Genomic DNA, 8,428 nt, shown 5'->3' with positions numbered 1-8,428 from the left:
GTTCGCAATGTTTTGTATCCTTCTTGCATTACGGCTTTGTCGACAAATATTCGATCGTCTTGGTCGCGGCATTGTTAACGATGATTCAAAGAAAATACAAATTATTTCTTTAAAATTTTAATTAATAATATATACTGATACTTAACCATAGACGTTTAGCTGTCATTTGCGTTTTGTTATTCCATGTGAGATGCGTTTTTGTTATACCACGTTTTATAGTTACGTTTAGCTGACATTTGAGTTTTGCTATCCCATGGCAGATGCGTTTTTGTTATACCACGTTTTATAGCGGTAAAGATTAAAGCTATGCAAAATACTATCACTGAAGGGTCCTCGCAAATCCAGCATCTGGAGAGGTCTCCCTCAAACACCGTATCCCAGTGATCCCAAGCGATTTACCCATTCATTTTAAGCGACTTTAATTCCCAATTAAGTTTTTGTTTGTAATAACATAAACAACACTCAAGATAAAAAGAGGGTCGGGGAGGGAGAGGAAATGGACAGAAGGGATTGGGGGAGAAAAAAATGGACGTAGAGAGTGAGGACAAGCATATGGACAAAGATAAGGGAGAGGAGAAGATGTAAAGTGGCAAGGAAGAGGATGAGATGAAGAGAGAGAGAGACAGAGAGACACGGGTAGAGGAAGGAGGTGACGGACAAAGAGTGGGGGAGGAAGAGATAAGGACATACGTCCAATTCCCATACTTATTTAGCAATTGCTATGCACTGCCGGGTTCGCTAGTGTGTGTTATATAGACAATGAAACTGAAACAGAAAATGTAGGCAAACAAAACAAAATGAATTCTTGTGTTCCGTTTATTTTCAGGCAGAAAATTGGCACGTATCGCATCCTAATTTCTAGTATTTATTGGAATACCAAATACATTAAAAAAAAATTGCGGGTCTTCTGTAGCAGTAACACGTCTATAACCGCTCCCACCGCTTAAAACCCCCTCCTTCTGCAAAGGATTCCACAGCGAGCGCTCGGGCGTGACGGCAGACGTGTTTACGCGCACTCCACGCAGAGCGGGAAATGAAAGCTGGGAAGTGATGGCCGCGATCCGCGGAAGCAGTGCAGATTTATGAAATGCCGGCTTCGGTTTATGGCCAGTTATCGGATGGGCTGCCGCTCCATGTGGTCGCCCGCATATGACGGCGGACAGATTCATTTCTCTGTCGCCGATGAAACTGTGACGCGCAATCGGATGAGCGCGGCTTCGCCAATATTAATTGTGAAAGAGAGGCAACTCGCTGCAAAATTGTTCGATTACAACGAAAGAAAAGTAAATATGTAAATATTATTCTAGTTTCATTCGTAATAAGCTCAAGAATATTGACCTTGTCTGAAAATTTTTTCCCATTCTTCTTGCTGTATCTGATCTCAGGCTCCAGTGATCAATTTCTATATCCAAACGTAATTTTCATTAAGTGAATACTGCATGCGAAAGTCATTATCATCGAATCTAATTTTCGAATCACTCACTGTGAACGTGTCTTATAGAAAAATAAAATTAATAAACTGTATTTAAATCCTCTATTCACGTGAAAGCTTTAAATTTTTTGAAGAAAAAAAAATAAATAGACTTCACTAAGCTTTACATCAACAACTGAGACGATTTAGTCGACGTTTCTTTACAGAGATTGACGACACAATCAGAATTTAGAAAATATAAATACAGGCTGAACCCTAGCTACATCTACAATATTTGTTGGTTGTACGAGGATACTTTCTTAGTTTTTTGGTACAAGGGACTCGTGACCTCGTTACAGAGAAATAATGTGATTATGATTAATCAGAATCGTTACCACAGTTGCCTTTCTGTCAAAACACTTTCAGAACAGTGAGAAAAACCTGTAATATGCAATCACCAGAAGGTGCAATACATAATGCGGAGTAGTGCAGTAACTGCCAGGGGCAAAAGTACAGTGTATATGCGAAAATACGGAGACTTATTAATGTGGAACACAAAAGAGCGGCAATCTGAATACATACGCCGTTACTCGTTACTTTCACCATGTACGTATGTTACATTTACTGTATAAATAAAGTTTTCTAGCTATCAAAAAGTTTTTAATGCAGTAAATTTACTTGCATTTTAGATCTTTGTACAGGGTGATTCAAAAAGAATACCACAACTTTAAAAATGTGTATTTAATGAAAGAAACATAGTATAACCTTCTGTTATACATCATTACAAAGAGTATTTAAAAAGGTTTTTTTTCACTCAAAAACAAGTTCAGAGATGTTCAATATGGCCCCCTCCAGACACACGAGCAATATCAACCCGATACTCCAACTCGTTCCACACTCTCTGTAGCATATCAGGTGTAACAGTTTGGATAGCTGCTGTTATTTCTCGTTTCAAATCATCAATGGTGGCTGAGAGAGGTGGCCGAAACACCATATCCTTAACATACCCCCATAAGAAAAAATCGCAGGGGGTAAGATCAGGGCTTCTTGGAGGCCAGTGATGAAGTGCTCTGTCACTCGTTCTCGGCCGTCCAGAACTTTTCCCTTTGCACAAACACCCATTCTCTGTAAACTGTTTATACCAACGTTTAATACACCACCTATCAGGAGGTTTAACACCATACTTCGTTCGAAATGCACGCTGAACAACTGTTGTCGATTGAATTCTGCCGTACTCAATAACACAAAAAGCTTTCTGTTGAGCGGTCGCCATCTTAGCATCAACTGACGCTGACGCCTAGTCAACAGCGCCTCAAGCGAACAAATGTACAACTAAATGAAACTTTATAGCTCCCTTAATTCGCCGACAGATAGTGCTTAGGTCTGCCTTTTGTCGTTGCAGAGTTTTAAATTCCTAAAGTTGTGGTATTCTTTTTGAATCACCCTGTATATTAACATCCACACAACTGTTTCATGCCCACAAAATTCCGTATTTTGTTACTGTGTTTAAACAAAACCAAGTTCTTCGGACGGATGCATTTCAGTAATTGTGATTATTATGGAAGTAATATAGGTTGAATATAGGCCTTTGCGACTGTAGTGAAAGTTTTCTTTGGGCCATACGCGTTTCGTTGTATTTTGAAGTATCTTCACTGGTCGCTGTAATTGTGTAGTTTTTTGCCCGCTTGACAAGATCGTAAAAAGTTCTCATGTTTTAAATAACTGCTGTTAAATAGTATTAAATTACTGTTAATACCACCTTATGTTTCCTGCTTCATTCGTAACGTTTTTCCACGCGTAGTTGTTCGCTTTTAGTACGCTGTGCTTCAGTGACACAGAATGTATTTTCGTTTTCATGTTGTGCAAATCAACTTACAACTCCAGAACTTTGTTTTCATGTTGCGCGGAGCGATAGTTTTTTGTTTTGTTTGTGAAAGCGTCTGCTATTTCTCTGTGTAGCTGTTTATATTTATCGAATCGTTTTGTGTGCGTGTGTGTGTGTGTGTGTGTGTGTGTGTGTGTGTGTGTGTGTGTGTGTGTGTGTAGTGCCATTTCTGCTGCATAGCTTATTATCGTAATAAATTAATGGTTTTACGATACCATTAGCGTTGGTCATTTAATGATTATCTTCATCCAGTATACATCACAGAAAAATCGCTTCGAACGTATGGATAGGAATTTGAAGTTTTTCAAACTTTTTTCTAGTTGAAACCATTATGTCCAACTAGTTTAGTTAGTAATTACGCCCTTTCCATAGTAATTATTAGCTGTGTAACCTGTATTAGGTATATTCTAGGCGAGTGGAGCCCTGAAGAGATTTATGAAGTTGCTTCGTCACCCCTCGTGACGAAATTAATAAATAAAACAGATGAAGTACGATCGTTTCAGGTGGCAACTAGAAATTCATGTGGATATATGGTTGATAACAAGCGTACCTGCAACTTTGTCATTTCTTCATGTAATTTTTGAGATTAATTAGGGTCAACAGCGAAGCTCATAAATTTCCACAGGTGATTTATTAATACTGTTTCTGAGTCTTTAGGGACAGAGGGAAGACTGCAGACAAGTAACAGTGGTGCAGTAGATGAATCTAAAATTCGTATATCGGTGTCAAACAAACAGAACAAAGCGAAGCAGCCTTCACAGTAAGGAAGAGAAAGCTACGAATCCATTTTTCTGGGCTACTATTGGCTCACGCAAGCTATTCACAAAAAAAGAATACACAAAGGAACACAATAAAAATAGCGGCGAGAGTTCGTTCCAGGTCTTAGGAAAAATTACTAGATGTATCGAGAGAAAGAGTGGGCTAATCTGAAAGAAATAAGCAAGAAGTTAATGAGCCATGAGAGTAACAGATAGGAGAACGAGGACGTATGTGCAAGTGCGCGTAGCTTGCCAAGGCAGCATCGGCATGCTGGTGCTAGGCTGCTTGCAGAAATGGATGCGAGAGTGTGTTGTTATTGCGATCGTGGAAATAGCGTGCGTCTTCTTGAGATACGACCGTATTCCCATTGTGAGGGTCCAGTACACGTCTGACTCCCAGGTAATAAAGTTCACAGCATGTTACAACTAAAATGGTGGCGGACTTACACACCAGTCTGCAACCAACCGATGACGAATAGATAATACTTCAGTGTGAGTTGGAGAGCGCGTCGCCGTTTTATTTATTTTTTTCCGTATTCTGTGTGCCACTCCTGTAAAATATAGTCCTTGCTCCCAACCTTACACGGGAGGCTGCGCTGACCTGCCGTGCGATATTTTATTATTGAGCTGCAGGGGAACTTAAGTTTATTACGTTGGCTATTTCAAAGTGACAACAGTCCAGATTTACTGAAAAAAAGGTGTTCTTCCGCGACGCCGTGACAGGGAACCAAGTGTTTGAGTTTATTTTAATAAACTGATTTCCAATGCGTATGTTTGCAGGTGGGGATATTCAGCCGCCAAAAAAATGTTAAAATTCATGGTGAACCTTCAGGTGTCGTTTATTTTGCACAATGCGCTTCTATACCAGTTTCGGTCAAATGTCAAATGGTTCAAATGGCTCTGAGCACTAGGGCAGTTAGCATCTGAGGTCATCAGTCCCCTAGAGCTTAGAACTACTTAAACCTAACTAACCTAAGGACATCACACACATCCACGCCCGAGGCAGGATTCGGACCTGCGACCGTAGCAGTGACGCCGTTCCGGACTGAAGTGCCTAGAACCCCTCGGTCTCTGCGGCCGCCGTCAGATGTCCATCATCAAGCATAAACTGGCATGAACAGCTGGAAAGTTATACCATAATAAGTTTAATTTGTTCTTTTGAGCCCACCGTAACAGTAAGAATTTTTTTACAATAATAGCTGTGTACAATAGTTTTCATAAAGAAGAAAAGTTCAGAACGACAGCTATTCAGACTCTCAGTTTCCAATAATCTCAAAGTTATGCGGACTTCTCATCCTGTGCGGTCCCTTTCCTTCGCAATAACTTAATTTGTTCGGAATCGCGGGTAAAATTACTTTTGTGGCGGAAATCTGCCTATCAGATTTACCAGCTCATTGATTACGCACGCAGCATCGACCTGTGATTGGGGTCATTTGGTTTGTAATCTCTTCTACATTCCTAATCTGTGATTTGATTTTGTATTAATGAAGTATTTCGCGAATTCTTCTTAATATGGGCTGGTGCCTCTCCACGTTGGTGCGCAACAGCTATAAAAGTCTCCCACAGCGGTGCCAAGTTGGTTTATAACGGTCACAATCCGCACGCTCGAAGCTGATTGGCTGTGACTTTTACGACCGTAGCTCCACAGCGGTGCATTTACGACCTGTGATTATCTGGAAATCGGTGCATTTACGACCAGTGGTTGTCTGGAAAATTTGGCCTGCTTCGTCGCGCCGTCTGACCTTGTTACCAGGTTGTTTTTCTCTCGTCCCTGTTAGCCGTGAAGCAGGTGACGTCTCATTCTGCAGTATGTTCATTGAGTAGCGTCTCGTAATGCATCTACCTTTCCAACATCACTTCGAATAATAAACGCCTGTTCAAGCGGTACAGTATGCGGTGTGAGCAAATAACTTCGAATAATAAACGCCTGTTCAAGAGGTACAGTATACGGTGTGAGCAAATAACGGAGCCTGAATAGCACACGTTTGCCAGATCATTTGCGGTTGTGGTGCTGAACTTATCGCAGCGGGAAAATGAACGGGCTTGCGGCCGATAACGGCTTAGTAGACTTCGCAGATAAGCGGAAGTGTGGTCAGCCAAGCAAATCGGACCCAGATAAGTAGCGAGCACCGCGCTGGGAATTGAACTTGGTGCTGCTGCTGCTACTGTGGAGCTGCAAGCGTCAACAGACAAGAGAGCGGTGTTGTTTGTAAACAGCTGCGACACACGAAAAATTTCGCCCACGGTCCGACGAACAGCTTCTAACGAACAGGTGCGCTACAGTGAGTGACGCTTCGTCACGTAACTTTAAGTCATTAGGCGGGAGGAGCGAGGATACCAGTCCTAGACCGGTCATACAGTTCAATGTTTCCTTGAAACCCTTCAGCGAAATGTCGAGAATTTTTCCCTTGATTGGACCACTACGGAATTTTAATCTCATCCCTGGCCAATCCGAGGCTCATTTCCCTCCTTTTCATTTTACTTACTAGTAGAGAGGGCCATAAGAAACAAGCACATATTATGTTGAAACTTCTTTATTTAAATGAGAGTGGCTTTACTTAAATTGCTGAATGACTGACAAGGGGAGGGCCTCAGACACGGCCAACCGATTCGGCTCAAATTTGGCAGGTAGCTTGTGTACAATCTAAAACGAAGGACTCATGTTTCCTTGTAACCCTTCAGCGAAATGTCGAGAATTTTTCCCCTGATTGGACCACTACGGAGTTTTAATCTCATCCCTGGCCAATCCGAGGCTCATTTCCCTCCTTTTCATTTTACTTACTAGTAGAGAGGGCCATAAGAAACAAGCACATATTATGTTGAAACTTCTTTATTTAAATGAGTGTGGCTTTACTTAAATTGCTGAATGACTGACAAGGGGAGGGCCTCAGACACGGCCAACCGATTCGGCTCAAATTTGGCAGGTCGCCTGTGTACCATCTAAAACGAAGGACTCATGTTTCCTTGAAACCCTTCAGCGAAAAGTCGAGAATTTTTCCCTTGATTGGACCACTACGGAATTTTAATCTCATCCCTGGCCAATCCGAGGCTCATTTCCCTCCTTTTCATTTTACTTACTGGTAGAGAGGGCCATAAGAAACAAGCAAATATTATGTTGAAACTTCTTTATTTAAATGAGTGTGGCTTTACTTAAATTGCTGAATGACTGACAAGGGGAGGGCCTCAGACACGGCCTACCGATTCGGCTCAAATTTGGCAGGTCGCTTGTGTACAATCTAAAACGAAGGACTCTAAGTTATTTTGGGTCAACACCGCCGCAATTTTGAGAAAATCACCCCTAAAGGTTATGACGAGCAATCGACTCAAAATTGGAGGGATCGATAGATAATTGTAAATGGAGCATTTTTATCATCTGGTATGGGGTCCGCAGGCGCAAACTTTTCCAGAAATCGAGGAAAGAAACTTTTACAACTGCCACTTCTGTACCCACATGCTAAACGCTTTTCGCCGACAGCGCCGACAGAGCAACAGCCAAGATAACTGGCTGAAAATCGGAGAAGCCGGGTTCGAATCTCGAAGAAACCGCGCGGATGTTATTCTTTTCGTTTGTATTTTTCCATTTCTCAGTTGATAGGGATAGAAGGGTTAATAAGGTAAGTAGATCAATAAGGAATGATATAATAATAAGGTAGGCAAACTAATTTCCCAAACGCTGTGAGTTAGAAAAGTATTAAACTTTTAAACCTTGTCACATGAAAACAACTCCGAGTAAGAGTGCTGCAAATTCCTCACGAGGGATCACAGACAGCCAACCGCGCGACGCTTGTTTACAGCGAGGTACGGGACAGAATGCACGCGGGGAGAGTTACGTTCAGTGCTTTTTTTCTAAAAAAAGTTTGAGGGTACTCCGACATGGGATATAATGCAGCGAAAATTAGTTATAACTGAAGCATGGGATACCATCCGCCTGCTTTTAGTCATGACGTCATCAACATGTCGAACTAATTATCATTCCTTATTGATTTACTTACCTTCTTAACCCTCCTATCCCTATCAAATGAGATATGGAAAAATACAAACGAAAAGAACAACATCATCCGCTAGGTTTCTTCGAGATTGGAACCCGGTTTCTTCGATTCCCATCCTGTTACCTTGGCCGTCTTTTTTTTTTTTTATCTCATTTTGTTCGTTCGTTGCATCTGCTCGGGGCGGACGTCGTCAGACACCCGTTTAAGTTCGTTGTTGATCGGTGAACTCAATTTTTTTAGTACACAGGGCAGCTAACCCTCTGACCGAACACGCTAGTTACCGTGGCGGCGCCGTTGCGCTATCGGTGCTGTCGGCGGAAAGCGTTTACAATGTGGGTACAGAAGCAGCAGTTGTAAAAGTTTCTTGCGTCGATTTCTGGAAAAG

Source organism: Schistocerca americana, chromosome 3, assembly GCF_021461395.2.
Source record: "Schistocerca americana isolate TAMUIC-IGC-003095 chromosome 3, iqSchAmer2.1, whole genome shotgun sequence".
NCBI lineage: Eukaryota > Metazoa > Arthropoda > Insecta > Orthoptera > Acrididae > Schistocerca > Schistocerca americana.
The sequence above is the reverse complement of the archived record's forward strand: the minus strand, read 5'-3'. Positions refer to the sequence as shown.